We start from the raw sequence: 14,159 nt of genomic DNA, 5'->3' as shown, positions 1-14,159 counted from the left end.
CTTTTCCTCTTGGGAGGAGTAGGCGATCGTCTAGACCGCCTTCTTCGTGGAGCCACATCTTCAGAAGAACTTAGACTTTCATTGCTTTCTTTCTCTTTGGATTCCTCCTCTCGAATGGGAGAGAGTCTTCTTTTGGGGGTCTCTTCAAGAGGCCTCCTAAGCTCTCTCTCCTCTTGGAGAGGAAGGGAAATTCCATAGGCACGAAGTTGTTGAGTAACTTCGGCTTGCAAGGTAGGGTTGCCCATAGCTTGTTGCAACCTAGTCACAAGATAATTCACAAACATGGGAGCATCATCATTAGCACCTTCATGTGCAAAATCAAAGCTATCAATGTTCATTCTACTCTCTTGATTATTATCAGCCATGTTAACAAAATTTTATGTATGTACTTAGTGTATGCTTTGGCAATTCAAAACCTTAGTTGCCACTCCTCTTAGCCTTTGAAAATCGGCTCTCAAGTATCTACACCCACGGCTCAAAGTGGTTAATTATAGAGAGTAGAGGAGTAGGTCTAACATAGCACAGTTGCCAAGGGCTAGCTCCTTTCGGACTTCTTATGGCTCAATAATGGTAAAGCCGTAGGCAATTCTAAAAAGACTCCATTATTAAGTCCAAAGCTCCCGAGGTGTGCACCATCCCCCACATAGTGGGCTTAACAAAACCGGTATTAGATCCCAGTTCCACTTACTCTATTATAATTAACAACATCAACCATTTATAGGCTACTTAAGGACCTCTCTTCTTAAGCAAGAAAAGAGAAACCAAATGCTCTGATACCAATGTAATGGAATTTGCCTATTCAATTTGAGAATAGCGGAATTTAATGAGAGTACTTTCAAGAAATGATTTTGTGAGCATAGCGGGTATACATAATTGAAGATAGCAACATAATCATAGCAATTAGTTAACTTGGCATAGACAATACTTTTGCAAGAGAGAGAGTTTAGAGAACATGACAACAATTGAGGACCGGATTTATGTGGAGCCGGTCCCCCCTCCAATAGGCATTTGTATTATGATTTCTCCCATAAAGAGAGACTTGTTACAATACAGTCTTTGTGTTCCTTGTGACCTAGGTGATGCCATGAAGATGGAAGGCTTCATGCACCACAAACATAACATAAACTTGAAGAAAGCTTTAACTATCCCAAGCCTCAGTCCCAAGACCTCAAACACCTTCGAAGGTGGAGAGAGCTAGCAGGGAATGAGGGTAGGGAAGAGGAAGAAGAAACATTTCATAGGAGAAAGAATTAGTTCCTCACTTATCATACTCTTGTTGCTAGCATACATAATAGCATAGTAATGAAGAAGAAGGAGATGGCAAGCTTAAGCATTGAAGCATGGCTCTTGGTTGGATTTGCACTCCATAGCCAAGAGTGTTGGTGTAGGCTCTCAACCTCTACTTGCTTGGAGAGGGAGCTCTTGCACTTTGCATATCACACAATGAGAGTGCTTGTGAGTGTGTGTGGGTGAGTATACCCCCTAGGCACCCCCCTAGCTTGCTTGGGTCGACCCCCCCTTGTAGCTCATGCCTGAAGCTCATTGGACCCCTCCAGGCCTAGCCAATCACAAGCAGGAGCCATTACAAGCAACATGGGTAGCCTTGGGACAAGTGTCCCCCTTTCCCCTTTGAGAGAGAGGACTTGATAAATGCTAAAACAATTAGATAATTCATGTAATTTATCATTGGACCCCTTTGAAGCCTAGCCAATAGGCTTCAAGCAACACATGAAAGTAACATGGGTAGGGGTCTGACATGTGTCCTTGCTGCCTCTTCAAATGATGGGCTTCCCTTGTGTGTGTGAGTGGGTGTTCTCTCTCTAGGCCCTTGGAAAAGGGCTCGCCCCCCCTCTTGTAGGAATGCTTTTGACTTTTAGGTGATCAAGCACCTTACTCACCAAGCATGACAAAGCACTTGAACTAGGGGGGGTTCCCACAAGCATCTCAGGCAAGCTTCTCAAGGCACCTCAAGTACATTAATCATGCAGCAAGTCAAGCACCTCAAGCATGGAGCCAATCAAGCACCTCAAGCATCTTAATCAAGCACCTCAAGCATGAAAAACACCTCAAGCATGACAAGCACCTCAAGCAGGACAAGCACCTCGAGCTTGGGCCGGGTTCCCACCTCAAGCTCAGCCCTAGCTTACTTAAGGTCAAAAGGACTTTTACACACATTTATTGGAGGTCTTCAATGAAGCTAACCCTAAGGTCTTATGCTCCATTGGTTAGCCTTGCTCTTTGATAGACCATCTCCCTTTTGGGCCCCTTTACATTGGCCCCGTGTTGAGATAGATCTAAAAGCACATACCTATATCTTAACACTTGTTCCCGTTTATTCTCCCACATTAAGTGATCAATTTAATATGAGAAAATAATTTGGGTTAGTTAGATATTAGATTTTATGACACTAAGCATGATAATCTCAGCCAAAGGAAAGAGAAGTTATCACTATGTATGGATTTCAAACGGGCACCAATGTACATTGAAATGGTTGAGCAAAAATTATGGATGACAAAGCTTCAATGTGATGCACCATTGGAAACTAAATGGGAAGCTTTCAAGAAAGCTATTTGTTCTTGTATGGAAGAATGCTTTGCCATAAAGCATCTCCATGGTATCAACAAAGATAGATCACGCAAAAGGTGGTTTGATCAAGAATGTCAAGATGCTCAAAAGTCCTTGATAAAGCTTGATGCAACTATGGACAAAGACAACTATCAAAGTCATTTGCATACATACAAGGCATTGATTCAAAAGAAGAGAAGAAGATGGGAAGTAAAGCAACAAGAATTTCAAGTCCAAGAAAAGGCACATGCATGTGGAAGATTTTGGAGAAACTTGAGAGGCAAGCGGGTTGAGAATTCTGGTAACTTGAGTCTAGTGGATATGTACACACATTGTAGGCAATTATATGAGCAAGAAAATACTGAAAAAATGCCATTTTATGGTTCACTCCCATGTATGCCGTCTTTTTTTACTATTGAGGATGTATGCGGTGGGCTTGAAAAGTTGGCCACTCGCAAAGCGGGAGATCTTCAAGGTATCAAGCCGGAGATGATCAAATGGACGGGAGATTTTACCCATGAGTGGATGTGTGATATGTTCAACCTTGCACTCCAACATGGTATGCCTTATGATTGGAGTACTATTTGGGTTAAGCCTTTGCATAAAGGAGGGGATGTAAAGAATGTAAGCAACTACCGGACTATAATGATTGGGTCTCTTATGGAAAAGTTGTTTGGGTGCATAATGGAGATGAAATTGAGTGATTGGGCTGAAGAGAATGACAAGTGTGCAAAGGGACAAGCGGGTTTTCATCGATGCCATAGCACCATTGATCATCTTGTCACTCTTCGTGTTCTCATGGAGGAAAGTCGGTTGAAAGGCAAGCGATTGTATTGTTGTTTTGTGGACTTTAAGAAAGCCTTTGATATGATTCCACATAACAATTTGTGGAGAAGGATGGAAGAACTCCAAGTGCCAAGTGAGTTTATGCTTGCGGTTTCTCGAATCTATGAGAAGGTGATTTGTCAATTGCGCATGGAAAGAGAAATTTCAGAAATTTGTGTAAGCACTATTGGGGTTAAACAAGGATGTCCATTGTCACCAACTCTCTTTGGTCTATGCATCGATCAATTGGAACAAATGGTAGTTGACTTTATACAAGAAGAAGGCATTGAAGAGGTCACTATTTGCAATGCGGTAATCATGCTTTTGTTGTATGCGGATGATGTAGTGCTTCTAGCACACACTTTAGAAGATGCACAAAAGCTTATGGTTGTCCTTGAGAACTTTTGCTTGCATAGTGGGCTTATTGTAAATGAATCTAAAACAAAGGTTATGCTTGTGAAAACCAACCATAAGGAGAAGACATGCATTGTGTACAACAACGAGACACTTGAAGTTGTTGAGAGCTTTAAGTACCTTGGCCTTGAGGTTCCATCCAATCACAAGTGGCATGAATGTGCTATGCATCGTTTGGAAGTGGGAAAGAGAGCATATTATGCATTTGAGAACATGTGTAATGCGGGAAACATCAAGTGTTGGGTTCTCAAGAAGTATCTTTTTGATGCATTGGTGACACCGGTTCTTCTTTGTGGAGTTGAAGTGTGGGGCGGGAGCATCTCAAAGTCTACTTGGAAAGAGTTTGAGAATGTCCAAAAGAGTTTTCTTACAAACTTTCTCCAAGTTAAGACACAAACACCATATATGCTCCTACTTCTTGAGTCGGGATCTCTTCCAATTGAGGTTATGGTCATGGAAAGGGTTGTGGAGTACATGATAAAGATGCGTCAAAACCCCTCACATCGACTTCCTACAATTGCATGGGAAGCAAGCAAAAAAGTTCAAAAGACGCATAAAAGCAAGATCTTGAGCACGGGATGGATGCAAGACATAAAGAAGTGGTTTGGGAGATGGGATGCATTACACTTGCTACATGATGCTTCAATTGACTCTCAAGTGAATGAAGCTTTTCTACAACGCCAATGTATTACGGCTTGGGAGAAATCCGGTGGGTCACGCTTCATACATTACACCACCTATATTGCCCCCAACTACAAAACCATGTTCTTTGCTGAGAGAGGAAACCGTACTCACACTTACATGCTTGAGCCTATTCCCTTGTCCGCGATACGCACTATCACAACAATTCGGCTTAGCTCCCATTTCCTTCGATGCGAGATAGGGAGTTGGGGCAATGGAGAAGAGTCAAATCGATTGTGCACATTATGCTCACTGCAAGTTCGAGAGTCTGAGTACCACACACTACTAGAGTGCTCAGCTTTTGATCACATCTGAACTTGCTTCTCTCACATTTTCAGCCATAACTTAGACCTACACACTTTCCTCTCCCAGCCAAAGTGTGGGCTCTCCATTGCGACTCTCATCACTACAATTTTGGAGCATCGAGAGTCACTCATCAGCCATACACATACTACATCACATGTAACTTTGGTCCCATAGGTCATATTTGACCTCCGAGGATGATAATAAAATCTCTCTCTCTCTCTCTCTCTTCTCTCTCCTCCTCTCTCTCTCTCTCTCTCTCTCTCTCTCTCTCTCTCTCTCTCTCTCTCTCTTCTCTCTCCTCTCTCCTCTCTCTCTCCTCTCTCTCTCCTCCTCTCTCCTCTCTCTCTCTCTCTCTCCGGCCTGTGTAGGCGCCGCATCAAAGCTTGACTCCCTCTCTCTCTATCACATACACACACACCCCACCCTCACCCACTCACCCTTGGCGGATGCTGGCCCATCTGAAACTCTCTCTCTCTCTCTCTCTCTCTCTCTCTCTCTCTCTCTCTCTCTCTCCTCTCTCTCTCTCTCTCTCTCTCTCTCTCTCTCTCTCTCTCTCTCTCTCTCTCTCTCTCTCTCTCTCTCTCGCGCTCTCGAAGCAAGCTCGTGCAGGCGCGTTGGTAAATATACACCCACATGCGCACACACACACTCCACCCCCCATTTCACACACGCACACACACACATACCCCTCAACACACTCTCCCTCTCTCATTCACGCTCACGTCACCAGTTCCCTGCAGCAGTAAACCATCGAAATAAAAAAATTATTTATTTATATATATAATACATATACCCCCGTTCACACGCACGCTAATACGCACATACATACATCCATACACTCACTCGCACACTCACATATATATACACACACTCACGCACACACCCATACATACACACACACGCATATACGCACACACCAGTAAAAATACAAAAAAAAAGGATTCAACGACATCGACACCATTGACAAGAAGGAAGACAACCTAAATCTTGCGACACCGACACCAAAAAAAGCAAAGGCACCGAAGGCATGCCCTGGCCGAGCCCGAAGTGATGAACGCGCCACACCGACGCACCAACGAAGCTGCTATTCACTGGCATCATGTCCACGATGCCCTCTTCAGTAAAACCGTAGGTTATCATCATTTTTTCCAGTTTCAACCAACCCTTGTAAAAAATCCCAAATTTGTAAATTATCATCTCTCTAAGTGATGGTCACAAAGGCCCACCTAGAGGTTTTCCTTATAATAACTCCCAAGACAAAGCAAGGGTCAACCACCCAGGGCCCACCGCCTTTCTTTGTCTCCCTTGATTAGATTACCCTAATCAAGCCTGATTACCCTAATCTAAAGCAGCTAGCACCTATAAAAAGGCACTGAGAGGTCACTATTGGGGGGGGGGGGGGGGGGGGGGGGGGGGGGGGGGGGGGGGGGGCAAGTTCATAAGAGGTCAGCACTTGGTAGTATTTTGGTGGGAGGATTGGCAACATTTGCATCACAAGAGAGCAGACTTAGCGTAGTGATTTTCTTTGGTAATCGTACTATGTAAAGGAAGCTATGTCCACATCTTGACTCCAACGGTCGATGCACACACACTCATGTTAGCAAGTTTTCATGTCAAAGGGTCATCTCTAGAGAACGCACCAAGTAGGTTCACTATCTCTCCCTCTATCTCTCTATCACCATGATGTGCCACCTTGCCGGAAATAAGGTTGTTGTAAATATGGCAAGAGAATAATTCTCCCTCACACCCTCGAGGGTTTTCATCACCTGTCTATTCTCTCTAATCCCTCTCTCTCTCACTCTCTCACTCTCTCTCTCTCTCTCTCTCTCTCTCTCTCTCTCTCTCTCTCTCTCTCTCTGTGTGTGTGTGTGTGTGTGTGTGTGTGTGTGTGTGTGTGTGTGTGTGTGTGTGTGTGTGTGTGTGTGTGTGTGTGTGTGTGTGTGTGTGTGTGTGTAGAATTTGTGATATTTCAAATCACCGTTTTCTGCGTCCTAGCCGCTCAAAGCTAGGTGGTTCCCCTTGTTCGCTTTACCGTGACCGGCTCGCGGCGTGCATTGGCTCCCAGCATTTTAGAGGCCGTCGGGGTTTGTGTCGTGCTTGCTCCCGTCATTTGCTGCCCCCACGGAGGAGGGCTTCTAGGAAACCTTCAGTTTACAATGCTAAAATCAACGCACATCATCAATCATGGACAAATGGCTGAAGGAATTCTCTAACTGGAGGATGGAAGAGGAGGAGACTAAGGAGGCACTAGCCACCTTCATTGAAGTACTACCGCCAGGTTGTAGTGTCGTTAGTATTCAAGAGGTAAGCTCCCCATATCGTGTTGCTCATTCTAACCACAAATTGAGAGCATCATCAGGTGGGAGGCCTATGAAGTGCTATCACTACTGTCAACCAAAACACACTGTCAATGAGTGCCAGCAACAAAGGCAGCGAAGGGGCTGACATCGTCTAGATCGACATTCACCACAAGGAAGTCCTCCATATCAAAGGGGGAAAGAAAATGGTGAGGCCTCTCTTTCCTAAGGAAACTGCAATCAAAGGTATAATCTCTACTTCAAAATGGCCTAAAGTGGCTGCTTGAGCCAAAGGTAAGGAAAGGCTAAGCCATTCTGGAAATAGATGACCCCAAAGGAAGAAGCGTCTGTCCAAGCGAGTGCTTCAAGTTCAGAAATCCGAGTCATACCCAGTTTTCCAAAGAGAAAGTCATCCGAGGCTAAGCGACAAAAGATCATCTATCGATTTGCACGGCACATGCGAGTACTGCCAGTCCACTTTGACAATCCTGAAGCAGAAGTGGTGAGAAGATTTCCATGCCCTAGGGAGGAGTGGTTCGACTACTGTTCTCGCTTTTTTGGAGGACCGATAGAGGGTCTCCCTTCTCTCCCCATACAACTTATCTTGAAGAAGCTCTCCACCACGGGTGAAACCCTGTGGGCTGGAGATGAGTTGCAGCTGAATGGATTGGAATTCATGCAGCGCGCCAACTATGGTAATTATCTGCAGTTGCTGCTAGCCAAAAGGCTAGGAGTAGTCAGACGCGTCGCCATCACCCCATACGTGTTGAGCGACGAAGGAAAGGTAGAGCCCATAAAAGGCGACAACCTCCTGTGGATGTGCCGACTCATCAACACGGGCATGATAAGAGTATAAGTAAGTGCTCCACTCTTTGTGCATGATGGAAAACGGGCCAACAACATTCCCGTTTAGATTTTCGCAGCATATGCATGTGAATATTTATGTAGATAGGAAGATCTTCTACTAATAGAAGATTGTGTATTTGTTCGGTGCTGTGGTGCTAGGAGAAATCCTTAGCTCTCCAAACCCTATCATTCTCCCCATATTGCCAATTGGATTACCACCACTCCTTCAATGTTTCCATCTTTATCTTGTTTTAATATATCCACCCAACCGTGTAAAAAGCCGCTATGAGCTGCTAATGTCATTAATATATAAATAAATAAATTTTAAAAAAAGTTTGTAATTTCTTGAGTTACTACCATGGCAAGTGTTTCTTTCCCCACGTTCACCAGAAAGAAGGGAGAAGATCTCACCACCGACTTTCTGAATGATTTCGACATCGTTTGTGTGGTTTCCAACAAGGATGACGACGCCTCACCGCTTTGAATTTTTCCTCTACTGATGAAAGTAGAGGCCAAGTCCTGGTACAATGCTTTGCCCCAAGCTACCAAAAATGCATGGGATGTGTTACGTGCTGCCTTTGTGAAGAGGTTTGGTGGAGGCACACCTCAGAGAAGCTATGGCATCTACTGATAGAATTAAAGCAGGGAAGTCTGCTAGAGTATGCCACCTACGAGTCCAATTTTTTGGATTTGTGGGAGAGATGGGTTGCCTCACTGGAGGAAGGTGAAGGAGTGCCTAATTTCCTAAAGAAGGACCGTTTCATTGATGGTCTGTGCTCGCCGCTTAAGGAGAAGGTTTCCTACAAATATGAGTTGGCAATAGAAGTAGCCCATCTTAAAGACAGGAAGTTGCGCATGCAAGCAAGAGTCAACGAGTCAGAGGAATCAAGCTCAGTCCGACTAACCCCAGTGACTGCAATAGTCGTTCATAGATCCCAACCACAAGAGGCATCAAAAAAGCAGCAAGACCTGCTGAGTCGCATCACTACCCAACTAGAGAGTCTATCTGTACATCTGGTACAGCAAGGGCATGCACCTTTCAAAAATCTAGAACAAGGAAGAGGACAAAGAAGGCAAAACCAAGAGTACCACTGCTATAATTGCGGGGAAGACGGCCATGGTATGTACTACTGCCCACATCCAAGGAGGCAAAATTTCAATACAGGAGGGAGACAGAATAAGATCTCTCCACCAAGGGCAAGATCACCACCACCCAGGCAGCCAAGGCCGATTCCATCGGTCCAGATCCTTCAACCACCTATACAACAACAACCACCACCGCAACCTCTTATTCCACCACTACCCCCACCACCTGCTGTAAACCAAGTGGTGAGTGTTTTTAGCTTGGAAGCTAAAGGGAAGGTAAAGGTAGAAGAACCAGTTCAAGACAAGCACAAAGGGAAAGCAAAAGTAGAAGAAGTGGATGCCATGGGAGTGAAGGGTGTCAGGCACAAAGAAGCCTCTCAAAGAGAAGAGAAAATGAAAGGGAAAGTCGAGTCTAGCAAGCAAGCAGCTAAACCACGACGGAAGATAGACATCGTGGATTTCTCACTAGGTGAGTATGCTAAACCATACGACTTAGTTTAGGATGTGTTGATAGAGGGCCCGAAGATAACTTGGCCCCAATTACTCCACCTTGCACCAGGGATGAGGAGGCAATGGACGAAGATGGTAAGTACAAGGAAATCAAGACCAAGGATAGATGGGGCTATCTCTGGGAGGGATCTCTACGACATCCTACCAACTATGGATGCCCACATCAAGGGACAACGAATCTCAAACGTCTACATAGATGGTGGCATGCAAATATGCGTCATGAGTGAAAAATTGATGCACCATTTAGGCCTAGAGGTGAGTAGGCCGGCACCCTACCGAGCCAAAATGGCAAATAACGTAAGAGTGAAATGCGTAGGCATTGTGAATGCGATCAAGTTAAAGGCATTCAATACAAAAGTGGAGGTAGACATCTTTGTCATGCCACACAAAGGGGAGGGCTACCCTATCATTCTTGGGAGAACCTGGCTCATGGCTATGGAAGCTAAGCAAGACTGGAGCACCGGAATGATTCAGATGAAGGACGCTAAAGGAAAGTCCATATCCTACAACATGAGGACTGGAAAGTAATGCAACATGATTTTGGAGGCTTCAGAGGATGAGTCCACCAATGACTATTCGTCCACCTCAGGAGAAGAGACAAAAACAATTGAAGAGAGTGACAATAGCATTGAAGTGATAGGGGTCATCCTTAAAGACCCAAAAAGATTGACACAATCTGAAGCACCCCCAACAAACTGAGAGGAACCATCAGGTATGCAATCATTAGAGGATGCAAGTAAGCTACATCGGATTCTCTCAAATGAGTTAACCGATGAAGAGAGGAAGGCATATGTCTCCATGCTAGGTAACTTCACTACATTGTTCATTGATGGCTATGATAAGATCACAGGAATCACAATAGTACAACACCACATAAAACTCAAGAAAGGAAGTAAACCCGTGGTGCAGAAGCTCAGAAGACTTGGGGTAATCCACCAAGAGGCACTACTCAAAGAAGTGAGTAATTTGCTACATGCAGGTTTCATCTACCCCGTTGAAGACTCAGAATGGGTCTCTGCAGTAGTAGTCACACCAAAGAAGAATGGCCTTGGAGAGTCTGTGTGGACTATAAACCTCTCAATGTAGCCACAAAGAGGGATCACTTTCCCCTCCCATTCTAGGATGAAATTCTCAATGAAGTGGCAGGTCATGAGCGCTACACAGTATGTGATGGCTACTCAGGATACTTTCAGATTAGCATTGCGGAAGAAGACCAAAAAAAGAGAACTTTCATAATGCCTTGGGGATGCTTTGCTTACATAGTGATGCCTTTTGGCCTCACCAATGCTCCGGACACATTTCAGCGGTATGTGACTTTTGTCTTCCAACCCTACTTTGGAACGTCAATACCGGTCTTCATAGATGATTTTTGCATCTATAGTTCACGCTCCCTCCATTTGAGCAAAGTCTATGATGGCTTGACCAAGCTCCAAACCTTGGGTGGCCAGCTCAACATGGATAAGTGTCACATTGGTGAAAGCAAAGTCACTCGCCTTGGCCATGTAATTTCAGCAAAAGGGATTGAGGCTGACCCTAGCAAGATCCAAGCTCTGGTATCTTTGTCATCACCCATCACAGCTAAGCAGTTGGTTTCTTTCCTTCAGAAGGTAAGATACTTAAGCAGGTTCATTCACTTGCTATCTCAAGTGGTTCTCCCTCTACAACAAGTCACCCAGAGGGATGTCTTCTCATGGAGTGAAGAAAATGAGCAGCAATTTATCGAGGTGAAGCAAATCCTAGCTACGCTTCCCGCCATTTCACCCCCCAAGTGGGACGAGCCATTTTATGTGAACCCCAGTGTAGGAAGTGATACACTCGGAGCCATACTAATTCAAAAGGACCCCCAAACTTCTTTCATGCATCCTATTTACTTCCTAGTCATGTCATGACCCCATCAGAAAAGGGATTCATCAAAGTAGAACACATGGTGCTCGCACTAATGTTTGCTGCCACAAAGTTTCGCTCCTATCTTCTGCCTAGACCCTTTGTACTGTTGATAATGGAGGAGGTTTTTTGGTATGTAATGCGACACATGGATGTCTCATCTAGGATCTCTAAATGGCTGGTTAGATTACAAGAGTTTGACTACACCATACAAGTAGAAAACTCCACCAGGGCTAGTCTAGCGGGTATTCTTACCCATTGCCACTTTGAGAAGAAGATGAAGGTCAACACAGAAGCAAAAGAAGAGACACCAATGGTAGAGAGTCCTAAGCTATAAAGAGCTCACTCTCTTTTCTTTGACGGAGCATACAAAAGAACAGTGGACCAGTCTGGAGCTGGCATAGTCATTTTCAATGAGCAACAGGAAAGGGTATTCTCCATCGGGCAGCTATTACACTCCCACTCCAACAATGAAGCAAAGTATGCAGCTTTAATTCTTGGGTTAGAGCAGTGTATTTCATAAGGAATTCAACACCTATATGTGTTTGGCAATGCTTTGCTTTTGATAAAGCAGATAAACGGCACTTGGGTTTATAGAAATCAAGTTTTACTTGGTCAACTATGCCAAGTTAAGGATCTTTTAAGGAAGTTTGAAGCAGTGCAATTATTTCATGTCCCCAGGACAGAAAATCAGGAGGTAGATGCTCTAAACAAGGAAAGAATACAAGACATTCCAATAGGAGCAATCAAACTAAAACTACCCCTCTTTCAAGGTAGTGATTCTATGCCTGATATCATCAGCTTTCTAGATACCGAAGAATGTCCGAAAGGATACACTAAAGGCCAGAAACAGTGGCTGGTAAGGAAGGCTACCAGATACCGCCTTGTAAACAACCACTTGTATTGTAAGGGAAAGGAGAAGATTCTCAGGTGAGTGCCAACCTCTAGTGGATATCACAAAGGTAATTTCAAGTTGCCATGATGGCATCTACGACGGTCATTTTGTTTTAGATATCACCAGTAGGAAGATTCTACAGGCAGTATACTCTTGGCCTAGTCTAAACAGGGATGTACATCATTGGTGTAAAACATGCAAGGCCTGTCAAGTGGCCAGTGATCACACACTAACCTATGAGCCACATAATCTTATCATCTCTTATGGTCCATTTGAGAAATGGGGAATAGATGCAATCGGTTCTCTATCAAGGGCTCAATCAGGAAAACTATACATTCTAGTTGGTGTAGACTACATGACCCGATCGGCAAAAGCAGCATCCACCACCCACATTATAGACCAAGAAGTAGCAAAGTTCATATTTGAGCACATATGTTGCCGTTTTGGCACTCCTCTTGAGATAATATCAGATAGGGGACCAGGTTTGAGAGTTAATCTGGTGGGAGAACTAATAAAAAAGTTAGGCATCACATGCCGACATTCCACACCATACTATCCACAGTGTAATGGCCTATTAGAAAATGTAAAACAGAATGATCTGCAAAATCATCACAAAGCAGGTGAACAACCACACAGAAGACTAGGATAAACATTTCATGGACGCTCTGTGGGCCTACCAAACGATGTTCCGAACATCATTAAGTTTCACCCCTTTCCATCTAGTTTATGGAAAGGAGGCAATTCTGCCCATTGAGGTACAGATAGACAGCTTACGAGTCATGGCTAGCCAATTACAGTGCCCAATTGTAAATCTCCGCAACCACATCCTGGATCTGGAAAGGCTCCAACTAGATAGGGAAGAAGAAATCAATTACTATGCAGTGTAGGCAGAGCGACTCTGGCTCACCTTCAATCAAGGGCTTAAGGAAAAGGGCCTAGAAAAGGGCATGCTAGTATTGAGATACGACAACAGATTTGACACCAGGAAGGACAAAAATTTCAACCCCGATGGGAAGGACCATTTATTGTCAAAAGGTGCTATGACAACTGCAGCTATAAGCTGATGGAAGAAGATGGGAGAATTCACTAGACCAGAGTCAATGGATGGAGGTTGAAAAGGTATTTCCTTAGGTTTGATCCAGAGTTCATGCAAGATATTCCAGAAGAGGGTGAACCCTCCAACTCCACAACTAAAGAATCAGAGGTAGGGCTAGAAGCATGAATGCTTCTAGCCAGATGGGAGGGCTTATGATGGCCAGTTTTTGAAACCGTGACCACGAGAACCATACCCTAAGAAGGGGAGAGCATATTACCAAAGAAAAAAAAAAACCGGAAAAGTTCTTTACCATTCACCACCCTTTAAGCTTAATCACTAGCGGGGCGCCACCAATTTGGTCATGTCCACATCCCAACTATGGCCGGACGCCATATTATACCCCCATCTCCCCTCTCATCCACACCCATTCGGCTTCACTCTCCTCCCTATACCCCCCCCCCCCCCCCGCCTATTTTCTTCCCAGCCCTGGAGGACCACCAGCCTAACACCCCCCCTATCTTCCCCTCTCTCTCTCTCTCTCTCTCTCTCTCTCTCTCTCTCTCTCTCTCTCTCTCTCTCTCTCTCTCTCTCTCTCTCTCTCTCTCTCTCTCTCTCTCTCTCGCTCTCTCTCTCTCTCTCTCTTTTGGGGGAGCGGTCCCCCAAGTACTAGGAGAGAATCCACTTAATCACAATCTCTCTCTCAATTCACTTACCTGCACAGCCACCCTTTCCTTATCTTCCCCCCCGCCCTATCCCCCTCCACTCACACACTCTCTCTCACTCTCTTCCACGGTGGGAACCCGCCATAGAGAAT

This window comes from Adiantum capillus-veneris, chromosome 12, assembly GCF_014529385.1.
Source record: "Adiantum capillus-veneris isolate H3 chromosome 12, ASM1452938v2, whole genome shotgun sequence".
Lineage (NCBI taxonomy): Eukaryota > Viridiplantae > Streptophyta > Polypodiopsida > Polypodiales > Pteridaceae > Adiantum > Adiantum capillus-veneris.
This window is presented reverse-complemented; position numbering follows the sequence as displayed.